This window comes from Oncorhynchus masou, unplaced genomic scaffold (genome assembly GCF_036934945.1).
Source record: "Oncorhynchus masou masou isolate Uvic2021 unplaced genomic scaffold, UVic_Omas_1.1 unplaced_scaffold_591, whole genome shotgun sequence".
Classification (NCBI taxonomy): Eukaryota; Metazoa; Chordata; class Actinopteri; order Salmoniformes; family Salmonidae; genus Oncorhynchus; species Oncorhynchus masou.
In genome coordinates, this window is record NW_027012332.1 from 237,963 (window position 1) to 262,393 (window position 24,431).

General features: G+C 44.9%; 1 pseudogene; it reads right to left on the bottom strand.

The window, feature by feature from the left end:
- Positions 1-5,833: 5,833 nt before the first annotated feature.
- LOC135536290 (lysyl oxidase homolog 3B-like) overlaps positions 5,834-24,431 on the bottom strand; it is a 76,333-nt pseudogene continuing 57,735 nt past the window's right edge.

The window sequence follows — 24,431 nt, forward strand, 5'->3', positions numbered from 1 at the left end:
AGGCCCGTATAGAGGCTGTATGACTCAGGCCTTTTAGAGGCTGTATGACACTCAGGCCCGTATAGAGGCTGTATGACACTCAGGCCCTTTTAGAGGCTGTATGACACTCAGGCCCTTTTAGAGGCTGAATGACACTCAGGCCCTTTTAGAGGCTGTATGACTCAGGCCCGTATAGAGGCTGTATGACTCAGGCCCGTATAGAGGCTGTATGACTCAGGCCCGTATAGAGGCTGTATGACACTCAGGCCCGTATAGAGGCTGTATGACTGAGGCCTTTTAGAGGCTGTATGACACTCAGGCCCGTATAGAGGCTGTATGACACTCAGGCCCTTTAGAGGCTGTATGACACTCAGGCCCGTATAGAGGCTGTATGACTCAGGCCCGTATAGAGGCTGTATGACACTCAGGCCCTTTAGAGGCTGTATGACACTCAGGCCTTTTAGAGGCTGTATGACACTCAGGCCCTTTTAGAGGCTGACTCAATTCACAATGTGTGTCTTCTTCCAAAGCCCGTTGGTCTGAGGTACAAAACAAACACCGACATTCATTACCACTGCAATCCGGCTGCTCAATTAGATCAGGGAGGCATATCAAAAAATGTAACTTAATAAATTCAGGTAAAATATTTACATTTATCCACTTTTCAGAAAACCAAAGGGTGTGTGATGTGAACATTACAAAGTTGTTTTGGGGTGGCTGGGTCACATGGTCAAGGTTCTATTTAATTTAGAGTAACAGTACAAACCGGACCAGCTCAGGTCCTACACAGTACAAGCACGACCAGCTAAGGTCCTACACAGTACAAGCCGGACCAGCTAAGGTCCTACACAGTACAAACACGACCAGCCAAGGTCCTACACAGTACAAACACGACCAGCCAAGGTCCTACACAGTACAAACACGACCAGCCAAGGTCCTACACAGTACAAGCACGACCAGCTAAGGTCCTACACAGTACAAGCCGGACCAGCTAAGGTCCTACACAGTAAAATCACGACCAGCCAAGGTCCTACACAGGACAAACACGACCAGCCAAGGTCCTACACAGTACAAACCAGACCAGCCAAGGTCCTACACAGTAAAATCACGACCAGCTAAGGTCCTACACAGGACAAACACGACCAGCTAAGGTCCTACACAGTACAAACCAGACCAGCTAAGGTCCTACACAGTAAAATCACGACCAGCTAAGGTCCTACACAGTAAAATCACGACCAGCTAAGGTCCTACACAGTACAAACACGACCAGCTAAGGTCCTACACAGTACAAACCGGACCAGCCAAGGTCCTACACAGTACAAACACGACCAGCTAAGGTCCTACACAGGACAAACACGACCAGCCAAGGTCCTACACAGTACAAACACGACCAGCTAAGGTCCTACACAGTACAAACACGACCAGCCAAGGTCCTACACAGGACAAACACGACCAGCCAAGGTCCTACACAGTACAAACACGACCAGCCAAGGTCCTACACAGTACAAACACGACCAGCCAAGGTCCTACACAGTACAAACACGACCAGCCAAGGTCCTACACAGTACAAACACGACCAGCTAAGGTCCTACACAGTACAAGCCGGACCAGCCAAGGTCCTACACAGTACAAACACGACCAGCTAAAGTCCTACACAGGACAAACACGACCAGATAAGGTCCTACACAGTAAAAACACGACCAGCTAAGGTCCTACACAGGACAAACACGACCAGCCAAGGTCCTACACAGTACAAACACGACCAGCCAAGGTCCTACACAGTACAAACACGACCAGCTAAGGTCCTACACAGGACAAACACGACCAGCCAAGGTCCTACACAGTACAAACTCGACCAGCTAAGGTCCTACACAGGACAAACACGACCAGCCAAGGTCCTACACAGTACAAACACGACCAGCTAAGGTCCTACACAGGACAAACACGACCAGCCAAGGTCCTACACAGTACAAACACGACCAGCTAAGGTCCTACACAGTACAAACACGACCAGCTAAGGTCCTACACAGTACAAACACGACCAGCCAAGGTCCTACACAGTACAAACACGACCAGCCAAGGTCCTACACAGGACAAACACGACCAGCCAAGGTCCTACACAGTACAAACACGACCAGCTAAGGTCCTACACAGTACAAACACGACCAGCCAAGGTCCTACACAGGACAAACACGACCAGCCAAGGTCCTACACAGTACAAACACGACCAGCTAAGGTCCTACACAGGACAAACACGACCAGCCAAGGTCCTACACAGTACAAACACGACCAGCTAAGGTCCTACACAGTACAAACACGACCAGCTAAGGTCCTACACAGTACAAACACGACCAGCCAAGGTCCTACACAGGACAAACACGACCAGCCAAGGTCCTACACAGGACAAACACCAAACAAGAATTTACAGAAGGAAGCGGAGACACATGAACAACACCACCAGAGAGACCTGTTAAACACATGAACAAAACCCCCAGAGAGACCTGTTAAACACATGAACAACACCCCCAGAGAGACCTGTTAAACACATGAACAACACCCCCAGAGAGACCTGTTAAACACATGAACAACACCCCCAGAGAGACACTCAGAAACCATTCTGGACTTACCTCATCCTGTGTAAAGAGAACAACTGACCCGTCTGGAAGGAAACAACTGACCCGTCTGGAAGGAAACTACTGACCCGTCTGGAAGGAAACTACTGACCCGTCTGGAAGGAAACTACTGACCCGTCTGGAAGGAAACAACTGACCCGTCTGGAAGGAAACAACTGACCCGTCTGGAAGGAAACTACTGACCCGTCTGGAAGGAAACTACTGACCCGTCTGGAAGGAAACTACTGACCCGTCTGGAAGGAAACAACTGACCCGTCTGGAAGGAAACTACTGACCCGTCTGGAAGGAAACTACTGACCCGTCTGGAAGGAAACTACTGACCCGTCTGGAAGGAAACAACTGACCCGTCTGGAAGGAAACAACTGACCCGTCTGGAAGGAAACTACTGACCCGTCTGGAAGAAAACTACTGACCCGTCTGGAAGGAAACAACTGACCCGTCTGGAAGGAAACAACTGACCCGTCTGGAAGGAAACTACTGACCCGTCTGGAAGGAAACAACTGACCCGTCTGGAAGGAAACTACTGACCCGTCTGGAAGGAAACTACTGACCCGTCTGGAAGGAAACTACTGACCCGTCTGGAAGGAAACTACTGACCCGTCTGGAAGGAAACTACTGACCCGTCTGGAAGGAAACTACTGACCCGTCTGGAAGGAAACTACTGACCCGTCTGGAAGGAAACTACTGACCGGTGTGTTCTACAGCTTCAACACCAAAACAAACGGTCAAAAGCAACAAAGTATCCACAGACAAACCAGGGACATCACCTTGTTATGGATGACCTATCAAAATGGTAAAACGCTACCGGAACTGAAAACACTGATATATATACTGTTCCACTGTTGAAGTAACACGGCTAGAGGTTCATCTGCCTCCCCTAAAGCCTATTTTTGTGGGAAGCTGTTTTAGACCACCAAATGCTAACAGTCAGTATCTGGATAATATGTGTGAATGTCACCGGGGTCTGGACAAGCTGGATGGAAAATTACTGAGCATAATAGCAGACCTTATTGCCACGTCTTCAATTTAAGGCTACGAGAGGGCGTGTGCCCTCAGGCCTGAAGGGAAGCTGAAGTTATTCCTATACCTACGAATCGTTAAGCACCTTTTACTGCCTCAAATAACCGACCAATCAGCCTGTTACCAACCCTTAGTAAACTTCTGGGGAAAAATGGTGTTTGACCAGAAACAATGCTATTTTACAGTAAACAAATTGTCAACAGAATGTCAGCATGCTGATATAGGGAAGGACATTCAACAAGCACAGCACCTACGCAAATCACTGATTGGCTGAGAGATATTGATAATAAAATGATTGTGGGGGCTGTTTTGTTAGACTTCAGTGCAGCTTTTGACATTATCCATCATCGTCTGCTGCTGGAAAAACGTATGTGTTATGGCTTTACACCCCCTGTTATAATATGGATAAAGAGTATATATATATATGGAGGACTCAACACTAAACACGTCAGCTACTACAGCGACAGAAATGGCTGCAACACTTAACAAAGAGCTGCAGTTAGTTTCAGAATGAGTGGCAAGGAATAAGTTAGTCCTAAATATTTCAAAAACTAAAAACATTCTATTTGGGATAAGTCTTTCACTAAACCCTAAACCTTAACTAAATCTTGTAGTGAATAATGTAGAAATTGAGCAAGTTGAGGAGACTAAACTGCTTGGAGTAACCCTGGATTGTAAACTGTCAAAACATATTGATACAACATTAGCTAAGATGGGGAGAAGTCTGTCCATAATAAAGCGCTGCTCTGCCTTCTTACCAGCACTATCAACAAGGCAGGTCCTACAGGCCCTAGTTTCTACCTACTTAACAGCACTATCAACAAGGCAGGTCCTACAGGCCCTAGTTTCTACCTTCTTAACAACACTATCAACAAGGCAGGTCCTACAGGCCCTAGTTTCTACCTTCTTAACAACACTATCAACAAGGCAGGTCCTACAGGCCCTAGTTTCTACCTTCTTAACAACACTATCAACAAGGCAGCTCCTACAGGCTCTAGTTTTGTGGCACCTGGAGTACTGTTCAATTGTGTTGTCAGGTGCCACAAAAAAGGACTTAGGAAAATTGCAGAACAGGGCAGCACGGCTGGACCTTGGATGAACACAGAGAGCTAATATTAATAATATGCATGTCAATCTCACCTGGCTCAAAGTGGGGGAGAGATTGACTTCATCATGTTGAATGCACCGAACTGTCTGTCTAAACTACCGGCACACAGCTCAGACATAATAAATACAAATATAATTTAAATTTTTTGAAATTTTTTACAATAAAGGTTGAGGTAAAACATTGTTGATACGTGTTGAGAGAACAATGTTCAAAAAATGATCTGAAGAAAGATGTCGTGCTTGTACATGTACTTACCTGGAGTGCCTGAGGGTGGCGCTGTTTCTAGTTACTACACGTGATCAACTGGGCTTGAACTTGACCCATGACATCAGATAACAGATTCTTCCTACCGTTAACAGATTCTTCCTACCGTTAGTGTGTTAATATTACAACCGTTGTAACTGTTTTATGAGCGCGTTTTTATAAATCCACGGGTCTCCAAAATTAAGAGTTGTTTTGTGCACAACAAAATTGTGCACAACATTTTAGAGAAATAAGCATTTTGTGCACATGGACAACTTATGGGATCTTTTATTTCAGCTCATGAAACATGGGACCGACACTTTACAATTTGCGTTTAGCCTAGGGTCTGGAGTACTACGGGTTTTCTGATGATTAATTGCACCCACCTGGTGTCCCAGGTCTAAATCAGTCCCTGATTAGAGGGGAATCACCAACCTGGTGTCCCAGGTCTAAATCAGTCCCTGATTAGAGGGGAATCACCCACCTGGTGTCCCAGGTCTAAATCAGTCCCTGATTAGAGGGGAACCACCCACCTGGTGTCCCAGGTCTAAATCAGTCCCTGATTAGAGGGGAATCACCCACCTGGTGTCCCAGGTCTAAACCAGTCCCTGATTAGAGGGGAATCACCCACCTGGTGTCCCAGGTCTAAATCAGTCCCTGATTAGAGGGGAACCACTCACCTGGTGTCCCAGGTCTAAATCAGTCCCTGATTAGAGGGGAATCACCCACCTGGTGTCCCAGGTTTAAATCAGTCCCTGATTAGAGGGGAACCACCCACCTGGTGTCCCAGATCTAAATCAGTCCCTGATTAAAGGGGAATTAAAGGGGAAGAATGAAAAAAGCAGTGGAACTGGCTTCAGATTTTAATTTGATCTAAATAGATCTTCACGTGTGAACTATGAGAACTACATGGAGATGCAACAACATTGGATGGTTCGACTGTGATATCTCAGGTCATTATGAAGATGTCTTGTAGCAGAATAAGGACAAGCGGCTTCTCCTGAGGTGTATTCATTAGTGCACAGCGTAGCAAAACAACTGAAAACGTTTTGCAACGAAACCAAAGAGCTTACATTGGACAGATGTAGGTAGGTCCTTCACCTGTTTTGTTTGCTTCTGCTTGGTTCCTAGTGAATACACCTCTGGGTCACCTTTCAAAACTACAGACTGGAGAAAAAAACTAAACTTCATTCACAACTTTAACAAAACATGAATGAAAAGGTTGAACGTCAGACATCAATCAGTCAAACATTCATTAAGACTAGTATGATATCATATGACTTGTTCTTCTGTGACAGAATTTAGCATAATATACTCACGTTTGAACAAAAACAAAATCTGAAATAAGTTTGTTAAAAAATAAAATCTTAGAGCACTAAGTATTCAAGTATAATAACAATAACACTGGCATATACCAACACATTCACTATGTGACACGGCTCCTCCTGTCAAGGCCTGGATTCAATCTGACCCGCGGTAGAGCGAGCGTGACATTTTAAAGGTCATTTGAAGCCGACATACGGAGCGTTTTACCGTGAATGCGGTCTCCTCTGCAAACGCAGGAAACAATGCCTTTTATTAAAATGTGCATTGGTCGACAAAATGCGTTCGGATTGAATCCTGGTCTAAGATCACTTGCTGACTGCTGCCCTGTGGAATGTTGCTTGTGATTTAATGATGTTGGTTGTGATTGGTTGGTTGGTTTGGGATATGATAATGAATTGGGTTTCTGGCAGGTGATTGGTTATCCCATTGTTGAACATGGTTAGACGCATAAGCCACCCCCTTTTTTTTAGTTTTGTACAATGGGGGTCTGATGAGATTGGTGTGTTGCTAGGCAGATTACGAGATCTGGTTGTTGAGCTGTCCTGGGTATTTCTCAAACTTCCTCTCTGCCTCCTCACTGAAGGCATCACCTGTAGGGGCAACCGACAGTCAGAGACAGAAAGCAGTGGAAGAGTCTGGAACAAACCAGGGGTATGTCTGAAATGACCCCATATTTCCTATATAGGACCTTATTCAGACTGGTGACCATTCAGCTCCTCACCCATATGGCAGTTGTGAAGCCAGATCCGGTGGCCGTCGTACTTGCAGTTGCATTTCATGGCGTTATTGGTGAAGTCACTCTCTGCCACTTCAAAGTTGGGATTGATCACAATCTGAAAGGATTGAACGTCAAACACAAAAGAGGTAAATGATATGGAGTTCACGTTAAAATAATTCTGTCACTCCATAATCTGCAGTGTGTCTGGAGGTTCCGGGCCCCTAAGGGCGCTCGGTGAGTTTACAAAGGGTTCATGAAAAAGCAACGTCGAAAGAATAAATGCAGACAGAATAAATGCAGACAGAATAAATGCAGACAGAATAAATGCAGACAGAATAAATGCAGACAGAATAAATGCAGACAGAAAAACATGCAGACAGAAAAACATGCAGACAGAAAAACATGCAGACAGAAAACATGCAGACAGAATACATGCAGACAGAATACATGCAGACAGAATAAATATAGACAGAATAAATGCAGACAGAATAAATGCAGACAGATAAATGCAGACAGAATAAATGCAGACAGGAAAAAAATGCAGGCAGAATACATGCAGACAGAATACATGCAGACAGAATAACTGCAGACAGAATAACTGCAGACAGAATACATGCAGACAGAATAAATGCAGACAGAATAAATGCAGACAGAATAAATGCAGACAGAATAAATGCAGACAGAATAAATGCAGACAGAATAAATGCAGACAGAATAAATGCAGACAGAAAAAAAATGCAGACAGAATACATGCAGACAGAATAAATGCAGACAGAATAAATGCAGACAGAATAAATGCAGACAGAATAAATGCAGACAGAATAAATGCAGACAGAATACATGCAGACAGAATAAATGCAGACAGTATAAATGCAGACAGAATACATGCAGACAGAATACATGCAGACAGAATACATGCAGACAGAATAAATGCAGACAGAATAAATGCAGACAGAATAAATGCAGACAGAATAAATGCAGACAGAATAAATGCAGACAGAATAAATGCAGACAGAATAAATGCAGACAGAATACATGCAGACAGAATAACATGCAGACAGAATAAATGCAGACAGAATAAATGCAGACAGAATAAATGCAGACAGACTAAATGCAGACAGAATACATGCAGACAGAATAAATGCAGACAGAATAAATGCAGACAGAATAAATGCAGACAGAATAAATGCAGACAGAATAAATGCAGACAGAATAAATGCAGACAGAATAAATGCAGACAGAATAAATGCAGACAGAATAAATGCAGACAGAATACATGCAGACAGAATAAATGCAGACAGAATAAATGCAGACAGAATAAATGCAGACAGAATAAATGCAGACAGAATACATGCAGACAGAATAAATGCAGAAAGAATAAATGCAGACAGAATAAATGCAGACAGAATAAATGCAGACAGAATAAATGCAGACAGAATAAATGCAGACATAATACATGCAGACAGAATAAATGCAGACAGAATAAATGCAGACATAATACATGCAGACAGAATAAATGCAGACAGAATACATGCAGACAGAATAAATGCAGACAGAATACATGCAGACAGAATAAATGCAGAAAGAATAAATGCAGACAGAATAAATGCAGACAGAATAAATGCAGACAGAATAAATGCAGAAAGAATAAATGCAGACAGAATAAATGCAGACAGAATAAATGCAGACAGAAAAAAAATGCAGACAGAAAACATGCAGACAGAATAAATGCAGACAGAATAAATGCAGACAGAATAAATGCAGACAGAATAAATGCAGACAGAATAAATGCAGACAGAATAAATGCAGACAGAATAAATGCAGACAGAATACATGCAGACAGAATAACATGCAGACAGAATAAATGCAGACAGAATAAATGCAGACAGAATAAATGCAGACAGAATAAATGCAGACAGAATACATGCAGACAGAATAAATGCAGACAGAATAAATGCAGACAGAATAAATGCAGACAGAATAAATGCAGACAGAATAAATGCAGACAGAATAAATGCAGACAGAATACATGCAGACAGAATAAATGCAGACAGAATAAATGCAGACAGAATAAATGCAGACAGAATAAATGCAGACAGAATAAATGCAGACAGAATAAATGCAGACAGAATACATGCAGACAGAATACATGCAGACAGAATACATGCAGACAGAATAAATGCAGACAGAATAAATGCAGACAGAATAACTGCAGACAGAATAAATGCAGACAGAATAAATGCAGACAGAATAAATGCAGACAGAATAAATGCAGACAGAATAAATGCAGACAGAATAAATGCAGACAGAATAAATGCAGACAGAATAAATGCAGTTACACATTTTGGAAGTTACGTGTCTGATTCGGAGCTTCCCCAGGATTTGTTAAAAGCCTTTTAAAAATGGTAGTCCACCTGTAGGATGTAGTTTCCTGGTTTGATGTCGGTGATGTCAATCCACTGGCAGTCGATGTCATGGCGATACAGGTCCCAACACCCCACGGTGATTCCCTGCTCTCCGAAGTTAGCACATTCATACCGCTTTGAGATACCTGGAGAACACAGAACACCCCTACCTCTTAGAGATACCTGGAGAACACAGAACACCCCTACCACTTAGAGATACCTGGAGAACACAGAACACCCCTACCACTTAGAGATACCTGGAGAACACAGAACACCCCTACCACTTAGAGATACCTGGAGAACACAGAACACCCCTACCTCTTAGAGATACCTGGAGAACACAGAACACCCCTACCACTTAGAGATACCTGGAGAACACAGAACACCCCTACCACTTAGAGATACCTGGAGAACACAGATACACAACTATTAGACTTTTAACCAAAATTACTATAACCTCCAAAACCAGATACAAAATGTTTCCCTTGGATTTGGATAAGATATCCCTAATCTTAACACCCAAAAATAGGCCATATTTGATTGGCTGGCCATCTAGGGAAGTCTGATCTGATTGGATGGCACGCCAATATAATCTGTTCTGATTGGGTGAACAGTAGTAGACTGTTCTGATTGAATAGACTTCCAGTAGACTGTTTTGATTGGTTTGCCTCCCAGACTCACCCTCGTGACACTCGGTGTCTTCTAGACAGAAGGAAGCCTTGTGTCCCTCAGCCACCTTGGTCCCATTGGATGACAGCAGGTCGTAGTGGGTAAAGATGTCCATGCTGTGGTAGTGCCTGCATGGGGAGTGCAACAGTAGTGTAGAATTATTAAAAACTATCATACCAGTCATACAGTATCTGTCATACCTGTCATGTCTATCATATCTGTCATATCTGTCACACCTGTTATACCTGTCATATCTGTCATACCTGTTGTACCTGTCATATCTGTCATACCTGTTATACCTGTAATAACTGTCATATCTGTCATACCTGTTGTACCTGTCATATCTGTCATACCTGTCATATCTGTCATACCTGTTATACCTGTCATATCTGTCAAATCTATCATACTTGTCATACCTGTCATATATATCATACCTGTCATATCTATCATATCTATCATACCTGTCATATCTATCATATCTATCATACCTGTCATACCTGTCATATCTGTTATACCTGTCATACCTGTCATACCTAGCTTAATTTTCTTTATTTTATTATTACCCCCCTTACTGGTCCAGTCTGATAACTTCATTACCCACCCTTACTGGTCCAGTCTGATAACTTCATTACCCCCCTTACTGGTCCAGTCTGATAACTTCATTACCCCCCCTTACTGGTCCAGTCTGATAACTTCATTACCCACCCTTACTGGTCCAGTCTGATAACTTCATTACCCACCCTTACTGGTCCAGTCTGTTAACTTCATTACCCTCCCTTACTGGTCCAGTCTGATAACTTCATTACCCACCCTTACTGGTCCAGTCTGATAACTTCATTACCCCCCTGACTGGTCCAGTCTGATAACTTCATTACCCACCCTTACTGGTCCAGTCTGTTAACTTCATTACCCACCCTTACTGGTCCAGTCTGATAACTTCATTACCCCCCTTACTGGTCCAGTCTGATAACTTCATTACCCCCCTTACTGGTCCAGTCTGATAACTTCATTACCCCCTTACTGGTCCAGTCTGATAACTTCATTACCCCCCTTACTGGTCCAGTGTGTTAACTTCATTACCCCCCCTTACTGGTCCAGTCTGATAACTTCATTACCCCCCTTACTGGTCCAGTCTGTTAACTTCATTACCCCCTTACTGGTCCAGTCTGTTAACTTCATTACCCCCTTACTGGTCCAGTCTGATAACTTCATTACCCCCTTACTGGTCCAGTCTGATAACTTCATTACCCCCTGACTGGTCCAGTCTGTTAACTTCATTACCCACCCTTACTGGTCCAGTCTGATAACTTCATTACCCACACTTACTGGTCCAGTCTGTTAACTTCATTACCCCCCCTTACTGGTCCAGTCTGATAACTTCATTACCCCCTTACTGGTCCAGTCTGATAACTTCATTACCCACCCTTACTGGTCCAGTCTGATAACTTCATTACCCACCCTTACTGGTCCAGTCTGTTAACTTCATTACCCCCTTACTGGTCCAGTCTGATAACTTCATTACCCACCCTTACTGGTCCAGTCTGTTAACTTCATTACCCCCCCCCCTTACTGGTCCAGTCTGATAACTTCATTACCCACCCTTACTGGTCCAGTCTGTTAACTTCATTACCCCCCTTACTGGTCCAGTCTGATAACTTCATTACCCACCCTTACTGGTCCAGTCTGTTAACTTCATTACCACCCCCCTTACTGGTCCAGTCTGATAACTTCATTACCCACCCTTACTGGTCCAGTCTGTTAACTTCATTACCCCCTTACTGGTCCAGTCTGATAACTTCATTACCCCCTTACTGGTCCAGTCTGATAACTTCATTACCCCCCCTTACTGGTCCAGTCTGTTAACTTCATTACCCTCCCTTACTGGTCCAGTCTGATAACTTCATTACCCCCCTTACTGGTCCAGTCTGTTAACTTCATTACCCACCCTTACTGGTCCAGTCTGTTAACTTCATTACCCCCCCCTTACTGGTCCAGTCTGATAACTTCATAAGAAGCTCAATCACCATCCTGGGGGGCAATAAGACTGTTGTCTCATTTAGCCTTTTGAGTAGGGGGCAATAAGACTGTTGTCTCATTTAGCCTTTTGAGTAGGGGGCAATAAGACTGTTGTCTCATTTAGCCTTTTGAGTAGGGGGCAATACAACTGTTGTCTCATTTAGCCTTTTGAGTAGGGGGCAATAAGACTGTTGTCTCATTTAGCCTTTTGAGTAGGGGGCAATAAGACTATTGTCTCATTTAGCCTTTTGAGTGGGGGGCAATAAGACTGAGTTGTCTCATTTAGCCTTTTGAGTAGGGGGCAATACGACTGAGTTGTCTCATTTAGCCTTTTGAGTAGGGGGCAATAAGACTATTGTCTCATTTAGCCTTTTGAGTAGGGGCAATAAGACTGAGAAAGTCAAATCTAAGATCGAATATTAACTAATCTAATATAATATATTAACTAATCTAATATAATATCATATCTAATATAAGCATTGAACTCAAGTTTCCGGACAATGTCAAATGGGATATAGAGAAGCCCCTGAGTGAGCTGGGTGCGGAATTACGCATGTACTTTCCTGAAATGGACGACACAAACAACTGGATTCGTTATCCCTTTCATGCCCTGCCTCCAGTCCACTTACCGATGTCTGAACAAGAGAGCCATCATCGAAATTGCAACCTGCGGTTCTGTAAAAATCTAATTTAAATCAGAAGCCACTGGATAGGGCTGCGCTCAGAGTATCCTGCCTTGACAAAAAGACACTGGTGCCCTTTGCAACCATGTACCTATGTGAGAGTGGATTCTCGGCCATCACTAGCGTGAAAACTAAATACAGGCACAGACTGTGTGGAATATGATGTAAGACTGAGACTCTCTCCAATACAACCCAACATTGCAGAGTTATGTACATCCTTTCAAGCACGCCCTTCTCATTAACCTGTGGTGAGTTATTCACCATTATAGATGAACAAATAAGGTTTTATATGTAAGATGGTTAAATAAAGAGCAAAATTATTAGTATTATATTACTATTTGTGCCCTGGTCCTATAAGAGGTCTTTGTCACTTCCCACGAGCCGGGTTGTGACAAAAACTCACACTCATTCTTATGTTTAATAAATATATTGTGTAGTGTGTGAGTGTGGCAGGCTTACAATGATGGCAAAAAAACAACATTTGAGAGTGTGCTGACCCTGGTGCTGGAGGGGGTACAGCTGGAGGTTGACTAGGTTGCCATAGTTACCCGTGACAGGCGTGCCAGACCCAGGAGTGGCGTCCAGCCTTGGGCCTGAAGTCGGCCCGTCCGATGTTGTGGATCTGAGAGGAGAACCGTAGCAGGCGGCGGTGTCCGTAGGGCCAGTTAGCACTAGCAGCAGACTTAGACAGACAGTTCTCCTCCGCTGCGCAGTACAACATGTGGAGCGGGCGGTCCTCAATGTACACGGACTGCTGGACCAGGGGAGCATTCAGGACCAGGTCAGACGCAGCTGGGAGGAGAGAGGAGGAGAGGAGGAGGAGGGGGAGAGGAGAGAGGAGGAGAGGAGGAGGAGGGGAGGAGGGGGAGGAGGAGGAGAGGAGGAGGAGGGGGAGAGGAGAGAGGAGGAGAGGAGGAGGAGGAGGAGGAGGGGAGGAGGGGGAGGAGGAGATGAGGGAAGAGGAGAGGGCGAGGAGAGGAGGAGGAGGAGGGGGAGAGGAGAGAGAGGAGGAGAGGAGGAGGAGGGGAGGAGGGGGAGGGAGGAGGAGGGAGAGGAGGGAGGAGGAGGAGGAGGAGGAGAGAGGAGGAGGAGGGAGGAGGAGGAGGGGGGGAGGAGGAGAGGAGGAGGGAGAGGAGATGAGGAGGGGGAGGAGAGGAGGAGAGGGAGGAGGAGAGGAGATGAGGGAAGAGGAGAGGGCGAGGAGAGGAGGAGGAGAGGAGATGAGGAAGGGGGGAGAGGGGGGAGGAGAGGAGATGAGGGAAGAGGAGGGATGAAGAGGAGGAGAGGAGATGAGGTAAGAGGAGAGGAGGAGAGGAGATAGGAAGAGGAGGGGGAGGAGAGGAGGAGAGGAGGAAGATGAGGGGAGACGAGGGATGAAGAGGAGATAGGAGGAGGGGGAGGAGACGAGGGATGAAGAGGAGATAGGAGGAGGGGGAGGAGAGGAGGAGAGGAGGAAGAGGAGAGGAGACGAGGGATGAAGAGGAGATAGGAGGAGGGGGAGGAGACGAGGGATGAAGAGGAGGAGAAGAGAGAAGAAGAGGGTAATAACAGTCAAATCGTCAACATGAAGTTTCCAGCTCAATTTTAGTTCCTTCTATGTCAGTTGATTACATTGTATAATAACAAGCCAATACTATATCTGTATCAATGTATAATAACAAGCCAATACTATATCTGTATCAATGTATAATAACAAGCCAATACTTTATCTGTATCAATGTATAATAACAAGCCAATACTATATCTGTATCAATGTATAATAACAAGCCAATACTATATCTGTATCAATGTATAATAACAAGCCAATACTATATCTAGCTCATACTGGTTGAGCATTCTGGTCTCCCACTCTAGAATCGTAGGGTTTATTCATGTTTATGATTCTGTTACTGTGTTACTAACGGTTACGATTGTGTCATAACACTGTTACGACCATTTATAAACGGTGTAACTCACTCTCTGAGCAGATGACGCCAGCAGAGAACTTAGCAGCAGTCTTCTGACAGCTGACGGTTCTGTGATGCTGACAGTGGCTCAGAGACATCTCGCTCCCTGTACACTTCACACCACTCATCACCATCTCTGTTACGTTACTGCTGTCCCAGTACCATGTTTCCTTAGAGATGGGGGGGCAGGATAAACAAAAAAAAAACACACAAACAGAGCACAGACATTAAGAGGTTCTGATTTATAAAGTGCTCTTGCCAGTAACTCAAAGTGCAATACACACATAGAAACAAATAAATCCAAAAGGGTTCTTTTGGTGTCCCCATGACCGTTGTGGGTTCCAAATAGAACCCGGTTTGACTTGAATGTAGAACCCTCTGTGAAAAGGGTTCTATCTGCAACCGAAATGGATTCATCAATGGGTCCAACCATGGCGACAGCCAAAGAACCCTTTTATGTTCTACATCAAGGATGGGCAACTTTCGTCCCCCCCTTTTCCCCCATCCTCCGTCTAACACACCTGACTCCAATAATCGACTAATTATGATCTTCAATTTAGAACGTAATTAGTTTAATCAGCTGTGTTTGCTGGGGTTGGGAATAACTGTGACAACACTCTGGCCCCCTAAGGACTGGAGTTGCCCATCCCCTTTTTTTGTTTTCTTGTGTACTGGGGGAAACTCACCTCTTCCTCATCCAACTCATCCACCACCAATGTGTAGCACCCACCTGAGTGATGCAACTCATTTGTGCCAGAATGGTCACCACACATCAGCTAGCAAGTTGGAGAGGTGAGGAGTGATATACAGTATGTCAATTAGGTTAGCATTCATGCTAATTTATGGCAAATAAATGCATTTAAATTTGTGCACGATCAACAATTTATAAACAACTGATGAAATTGATTGCCCATCTCATCAATCTGCCTGTGAAAAGCAACTTGCTCAGCCTCTGACTAAAAGACACCTTACAACTATGATAAGGCAGTACAGTAGAATACCTTAACTTAGAGAACTATTGACTTTCTTCTCTGTGCTTTAAAAAAGAGAAACCTGAACGCTGCTCTTGCTGGTAGCATAGCTTGATTAAAACCTGTTGCGACTCTAGGGGCAGTATTTTCATTTTTGGGAAAAAAACGTTTTAAACGGGATATTTTGCCAGGACAAGATGCTAGAATATGCATATAATTGACAGCTTTGGATAGAAAACACTAATGTTTCCAAAATTGTATGATATTGTCTGTGAGTATAACAGAACTGATGTTGCAGGCGAAAGCCTGAGAAAAATCCAATCCGGAAGTGCCTCATGTTTTGAAAGCGCTGCGTTCCGATGCGTCCCTATTAAGCTGTGAATGTGCTATCAACCAGCTTACGCTTTCTACGTATTCCCCAAGGTGTCTACAGCATTGTGACGTAGTTTTACACATTTATGTTGAAGAATAGCCGTAGGCGGCTACATTGCGTAAGTGGTCACCTGGTGGCTCCCAGGGAGACTCTCGCGTAAAATACAGAGGTAGCCATTACTCCAATCGGTCCTACTGAAAAACGAATTGTCCCGACAGATATATTATCGAATAGATATTTGAAAAACACCTTAAGGATTGATTATAAACAACGTTTGCCATGTTTCTGTCGATATTATGGAGCTAATTTGGAATATTTTTCGCCATTTTCGTGACTGCAATTTCCGGGCGATTTCTCAGCCAAACGTGAAGAACGAACGGAGCTATTTCGCCTACAAAAATAATATTTTGGGAAAAAAATGAACTTTGGCTATCTACTTGGGAGTCTCGTGAGTGAAAACATCCGAAGTTCATCAAAGGTAAACGATTTAATTTGATTGCTTTTCTGATTTGTGACAAGGCTGCCTGCTGCTAGCAAGGCATAACGCTATGCTAGGCTATCGATAAACTTATACAAATGCTTGTCTAGCTTTGGCTGTAAAGCATATTTGAAAATCTGAGATGACGGGGTGATTAAACAAAAGGCTAAGCTGTGTCTCAATATATTTCATTTGTGATTTTCATGAATAGGAATATTTTCTAGGGATATTTATGTCCGTTGCGTTATGCTAATTAGTGTCAGGCGATGATTACGCTCCCTCATGCTGGATGGGGTATCAGTAGAGGAGAGCAGTGTGCCGGTTTCTCTTCTATAAAGAGCAGTGTGCAGTTTCTCTTCTATAAAGAGCAGTGTCTCTTTTCTTGGACCGTTATTACCTTCAACAAGATACCTGACAGAGGACTCACATCGGAGTTAAGACAACCACATATCCCTGTATGGTGATAAGGGAGTAGAATACCTTGGCTCGTAGGAATGAGACGCAGTATTTACATTTCATCTTCTCCCAGTGTTTACTCACAGTGATGGCATGCATGGAGTATCCCAGGCCTAGCTGTCTGCAGGCTACCATGGCCTCTTTAGTGGTCCAGCCTGCAGAGCACACTGTGCCCCACCGCGCCCCCACCTGAACCTCCACACGGCCCTCATAGTACGTCCTGCCTCCCACGATACGCACCTGCAGAAGGGCCCTAGGGGAAGTCAGTGATAGGCCACTTTCTGTGCTTTTCCACTGGGGATTTAAGTCTCAGACTTATCCCCTAGGAGACGTCAATCAGATGTCCTGTCTGTAGCCTGTCTGTGCTTCCTCTAATCCAGTGTTTCCCAACACCCTGGTCCTCCAGTAGCCCCCAACACCCTGGTCCTCCAGTACCCCTCAACACCGTGGTCCTCTATTACCCCCCAACACACTGGTCCTCCAGTACCCCTCAACACCCTGGTCCTCCAGTACCCCCAACACCCTGGTCCTCCAGTACCCTCAACACCCTGGTCCTCCATTACCCCCAACACCCTGGTCCTCCAGTAGCCCCCAACACCCTGGTCCTCCAGTACCCCCAACACCCTGGTCCTCCAGAAGCCCCCAACACCCTGGTCCTCTATTACCCCCCAACACCCTGGTCCTCCAGTAGCCCCCAACACCCTGGTCCTCCAGTACCCCCAACACCCTGGTCCTCCAGAAGCCCCCAACACCCTGGTCCTCTATTACCCCCCAACACCCTGGTCCTCTATTACCCCTCAACACCCTGGTCCTCCAGTACCCCTCAACACCCTGGTCCTCCAGTACCCCAACACCCTGGTCCTCCAGTACCCCCCAACACCCTGGTCCTCCAGTACCCCTCAACACCATGGTCCTCTATTACCCCCCAACACCCTGGTCCTCTATTACCCCCCAACACCCTGGTCCTCCAGTACCCCCAACACCTGGTCCTCCAGTACCCCCAACACCCTGGACCTCCAGTACCCCCAACACCTGGTCCTCCAGTACCCCCAACACCCTGGACCTCCAGTACCCCCAACACCCTGGACCTCCAGTACCCCCAACACCCTGGTCCTCCAGTACCCCCAACACACTGGTCCTCCAGTACCCCCAACACCTGGTCCTCCAGTACCACCAACACCCTGGACCTCCAGTACCCCCAACACCCTGGTCCTCCAGTACCCCCCAACACCCTGGTCCTCCAGTACCCCCCAACACCCTGGTCCTCCAGTACCCCCAACACCCTGGTCCTCCAGTACCCCCCAACACCCTGGTCCTCCAGTACCCCCCAACACCCTGGTCCTCCAGTACCCCCAACACCCTGGTCCTCCAGTACCCCCCAACACCCTGGTCCTCCAGTACCCCCCAACACCCTGGTCCTCCAGTACCTCCCAACCCCATGGTCCTCCAGTTCCCCCCAACCCCATGGTCCTCCAGTACCCCCAACAGCCTGGTCTTCCAGTACCCCCCAACACCCTGGTCCTCCAGTACCCCCAACACCCTGGTCTTCCAGTACCCCCCAACCCCATGGTCCTCCAGTACCCCCAACACCCTGGTCCTCCAGTACCCCCAACAGCCTGGTCTTCCAGTACCCCCAACACCCTGGTCTTCCAGTACCCCCAACACCCTGGTCTTCCAGTACCCCCAACACCCCAACACCCTGGTCTTCCAGTACCCCCAACAGCCTGGTCTTCCAGTACCTCCCAACCCCATGGTCCTCCAGTACCCCCCAACCCCATGGTCCTCCAGTACCCCCAACAGCCTGGTCTTCCAGTACCCCCAACACCCTGGTCCTCCAGTACCCCCAACACCCTGGTCTTCCAGTACCCCCCAACCCCATGGTCCTCCAGTACCCCCAACACCCTGGTCCTCCAGTACCCCCAACAGCCTGGTCTTCCAGTACCCCCCAACACCCTGGTCTTCCAGTACCCCCCAACACCCTGGTCTTCCAGTACCCCCCAACACCCCAACACCCTGGTCTTCCAGTACCCCCCAACACCCTGGTCTTCCAGTACCCCCCAACACCCCAACACCCTCCAACCTGTCCGTCCTTGAGGGCCAGGGGTTTGCTGATGCAGCTGCTGCTGTGGGATTCGTCCATAGACTCATAGAATAACATGTCAGAATGAACATGTCAGGGTGAGTCATGGAGCGGGGGAGCCACATTGGTTCCTTCCTGGTGGGTAGGGAGAACCAATGAGGTGTCGCCACCTGGTATGTTATGGTTGGCTGTTGGCTCATCACCCGCCGCAATGGGGTGGGGTTGGGGGATTTAGTATAAACCAGTGGTATTCAAACTTCTTAAGTGAGGACCTAATTTTTTACCCGAGAATTTCTGGGGACCCAATTTTTTAAAATCTCCTATCAAAATTGAGTTAACAAATACATACATTTACTCAATAAAATGTTATTTTCAAATTATCTTTCTCAATATGGAATGGAGTTTGCCATATTGTCCCATAAAAGGATCTGTACTCTGCATTTTTGGTTTTAAAATTTGGCGACCGCACTGCAAATGACCCAGCGTGACCCTAACTTTGAATGCCACTGGTCTAATGGTTAAGACAGTGGTTCCCGAGTGAGAGGTCCGCGGACCATGTCTGATTCGTTACATGATTGGTTGAGGGGATTCATGTATTATTATGATTGGTTGAGGGGATTCATGTAATATCATGATTGGTTGAGGGGATTCATGTATTATCATGATTGGTTGAGGGGATTTATGAATTATCATGATTGGTTGAGGGGATTCATGTAATATCATGATTGGTTGAGGGGATTCATGTATTATCATGATTGGTTGAGGGGATTCATGTATTATCATGATTGGTTGAGGGGATTCATGTATTATCATGATTGGTTGAGGGGATTCATGTAATATCATGATTGGTTGAGGGGATTCATGTAATATCATGATTGGTTGAGGGGATGTACGTGTGTTCCATAGTTGCCATGGTAAGTGAGGTTGGAGATTCATGGTAATTGTAGTCCACGGTTATAACCTGGTTTAAGCATATTATATTAGCAGTGGAAAAGCAGTTAGCTTGGCTAATAGACCTACTTGCAGGCCGTTGTTAGCGTAGCCTAGCCCCAGCTGTCTGCAGGCCACCATGGCCTCCTTGGTGCCCCAGGCCCCTCCACAGATAAGGCCCCAGCTCCTGGTCCCGTTAGCCTCTGTGCTCAGCACCTCCACCCGCCCCTCATACCGCGTACGGCCCCCTGTCAGGCGGATCTGTGGGGGGCAGATGGGTTAGGAAGCAGAGGGCGGGTGTGTAGGAGTAGGAGATGGGGGAAGTAAGGTTCGGCTGAATACAGGACATTTAGCCACACTCTTCAAAGGGTTCCAAAAGGGTTCTTCGTCTGTCCCCATAGGAGAACCTTTTTGGTTCCAGGTAGAACCATTTTTGGTTCCAGGTAGAACCATTTTTGTTTCTAGGTAGAACCCTTTTGGGTTCTAGGTAGAACCCTTTTGGGTTCCATGTAGAACCCTCTGTGGAAAGGTTCTAGATACAGTGCATTCGGAAAATATTCAGACCCCTTGATTTTTTCCCCCACATTTTGTTACGTTACTGTCACGTTCTGACCATAGTTCTTTTGTGTTTTCTTTGTTTTAGTGTTGGTCAGGACGTGAGCCGAGTGGGCATTCTATGTTGTAGGTCTAGTTGGTCTATTTCTATGTTTGGCCTGATATGGTTCTCAATCAGAGGCAGATGTTAGTCATTGTTCTCGCTTATCGTCTATATTAAAGATGTTGAACACGAACCACGCTGAATTTTGGTCCTCCTCTCCTTCAACAGAAGAAAACCGTTACAGTTACAGCCTTATTCTAGAATTGATTCAGTGGTTTCTTTCCCTCGTCAATCTACATACAATAGCCCATAACAGGTTGTTTTTTCTCAAAATATTCCATTTACATAAGTATTAAGACCCATGATTCTCTGCAGATCCTCTCAAGCTCTGTCAGGTTGGATGGGGAGCGTTGCTGCACAGCTATTTTCAGGTCTCTCCAGAGATGTTCGATCGGGTTCAAGTCCGGGCTCTGGCTGGGCAACTCAAGGACATTCAGAGACTTATCCTGAAGCCACTCCTGCATTGTCTTGGCTGTGTGCTTAGGGTCGTTGTCCTGTTGGAAGGTGAACCTTCGCCCCAGTTGTCACGTTCTGACCTTAGTTGCTTTATTTTGTCTTTGTTTTAGTATGGTCAGGGCGTGAGTTGGGTGGGTTGTCTATGTTCCTTTTTCTATGTTTTGGGATTTCTGTGTTTGGCCTGGTATTTTTTTATTTATTTAACCTTTATTTAACCAGGCAAGTCAGTTAAGAACAAATTCGTATTTTCAATGATGGCCTGGGAACAGTGGGTTAACTGCCTGTTCAGGGGCAGAATGACAGATTTGTACCTTGTCATCTCGGGGGTTTGAACTCGTAACCTTCCGGTTACTAGTCCAACGCTCTAACCACTAGGCTACCCTGCCGCCCCTCTCAATCAGAGGCAGCTGTCTATTGTTGACCCTGATTGAGAACCATACTTAGGCAGCCTGGTTTCACTTTTGAGTTGTGGGTGATTGTTTTCTGTGTCTGTACGGGACTGTTTCGATTTTCGTTTGTTCATTCACGTTGTTATTTTGTATTTTTGTAGTGTTCAGTTTCATATATAAAAATGGACACTTACCACGCTGCACATTGGTCCGACCTCTCTTACTTCTCGTCAGAAGAAGAGGAGAATCATTACACCAGTCTGAGGTCCTGAGCGCTCTGGAGCAGGTTTTCATCAAGGATCTCTGCATTTAGCTCTGTTACCTTTCTCTCGATCCTGACTAGTCTCCCAGTCCTTGACACTGCATAACATCCCCACAGCATGATGCTGCCAGCACCATACTTCACCGTAGGGATGGTGCCAGGTTTCCTCCAGATGTGACGGTTGGGATTCAGGCCAAAGAGTTCAATCTTGGTTTCATCAAACCAGAAAATCTTGTTTCTCAAGGTCTAAGAGTCCTTTAGGTGCCTTTTTGCAAAACTCCAAGCAGGCTGTCATGTGTCTTTTTACTGAAGAGTGGCTTCCGTCTGGCCACTGTACCATGAAGGCCTGATTAGTGGAGTGCTGCAAAGATGGTTGTCCTTCTAGGCACTTCCTCCTATATCACTGTTGTAACCGCGGGAAACAAGCTTTAAATGCGGGTTTCCTCAGATGAGTATCAGTCAAGTAGTTTTCTACCATCTCCACAGAGGAACTCTAGAGCTCTGTCAGAGTGACCATCAAGTTCTTTGTCACCTCCTGACCAAGGCACTTCTCCCCGATTGCTCATTTTGGCCCTGAGGCCAACTCTAGGAAGAGTCTTGGTGGTTCCAAACTTCTTCCATTTAAGAATGATGGAGGCCACTGTGTTCTTGGGGACAATTTTTTGGTACCCTTCCTCAGATCTGTGCCTCGACACAATCCTGTCTCTGAGCTCTACGGACAATTCCTTCCACCTCATGGCTTGGTTTTGCTCTGACATGCACTGTCAACTGTGGACCTTATATAGACAGGTGTGTGCCTTTCCAAATCATGTCCAATCAATTGAATTTACCACAGGTGGACTCCAATGAAGTTGTAGAAACATCTCAAGGATGATCAAAGGAAACAGGATGAACCTGAGCTCAATATTGAGTCTCATAGCAAAGGGTCTGAATACCTATGTATATAATGCATTTCTGTGAAAAAAAATACATTTTTTACACTTGCAGACATTTCTAAAAATCTGTTTTCACTTTGTCATTATGGTTTATTGTGTGTAGATGTTTATTAATTCAATCCATTTTAGAATAAGGCTGTAACGTAACAAAATGTACAAAAAGTCAAGGGGTCTGAAAACTTTCTGAATGCACTGTAGCACCTTGTTTTCTAAGAGTGTAGACATACTATGTCTGCATCTCAAATGGAACCCTGTTCCCTATATAGTGCACTACTATAGACCAGGGCCCTATAGAACCATGTTCCCTATATAGTGCACTACTATAGACCAGGGCCCTATAGAACCCTTTTCCCTATATAGTGCACTACTATAGACCAGGGCCCTGTAGAACCCTGTTCCCTATATAGTGCACTACTATAGACCAGAGCCCTATTCCCTATATAGTGCACTACTATAGACCAGGTTCCTATAGAACCCTGTTCCCTATATAGTGCACTACTATAGACCGGTGCCCTATAGAACCCTGTTCCCTATATAGTGCACTACTATAGACCAGAGCCATATTCCCTATATAGTGCACTACTATAGACCAGGGTCCTATAGAACCCTGTTCCCTATATAGAGCACTACTATAGACCAGGGCCCTATAGAACCCTGTTCCCTATATAGTGCACTACTATAGACCAGGGCCCTATAGAACCCTTTTCCCTATATAGTGCACTACTATAGACCAGGGCCCTGTAGAACCCTGTTCCCTATATAGTGCACTACTATAGACCAGAGCCCTATTCCCTATATAGTGCACTACTATAGACCAGGGTCCTATAGAACCCTGTTCCCTATATAGTGCACTACTATAGACCAGGGCCCTATAGAACCCTTTTCCCTATATAGTGCACTACTATAGACCAGGGCCCTATAGAACCCTATTCCCTGTTGAACAGGACTAATTGGGTGCTATACGTTAGGTTAAGGGTTTCTGAAGCTCTTTGTTATGTATTGTTAAAGGCATGTATTGTTATGTATTGTTATGCATTGTTATGTATTGTTATGTATTGTTAAAGGCATGTATTGTTATGTATTGGTATGTAGTGTTATGTATTGTTATGTAGTGTTATGTATTGTTAAAGGTATGTAGTGGTATGTAGTGTTATGTAGTGTTATGTAGTGTTATGTATTGTTATGTAGTGCTATGTTTTGTTATGTATTGTTAAAGGTATGTAGTGTTATGTATTGTTATGTATTGTTTTGAAGTGGTATGTATTGTTATGCATTGTTATGTATTGTTATGTAGTGTTATGTCGTGTTATGTATTGTTATGTATTGTTAAAGACATGTATTGGTATGTATTGTTATGTAGTGTTATGTAGTATTATGTATTGTTATGTATTGTTATGTAGTGTTATGTATTGTTAAAGGCATGTATTGGTATGCATTGTTATGTAGTGTTATGTAGTGTTATGTATTGGTATGTATTGTTATGTATTGTTATGTATTGTTATGTAGTGTTATGTATTGGTATGTATTGTTATGTATTGTTATGTAACGTTAGGTAATGTTATGTAGTGTTTTGTATTGGTATGTATTGTTATGTAGTGTTATGTAGTGTTATGTATTGTTATGTAACGTTAGGTAATGTTATGTAGTGTTTTGTATTGGTATGTATTGTTAAAGGTATGTATTGGTATGTACTGTTA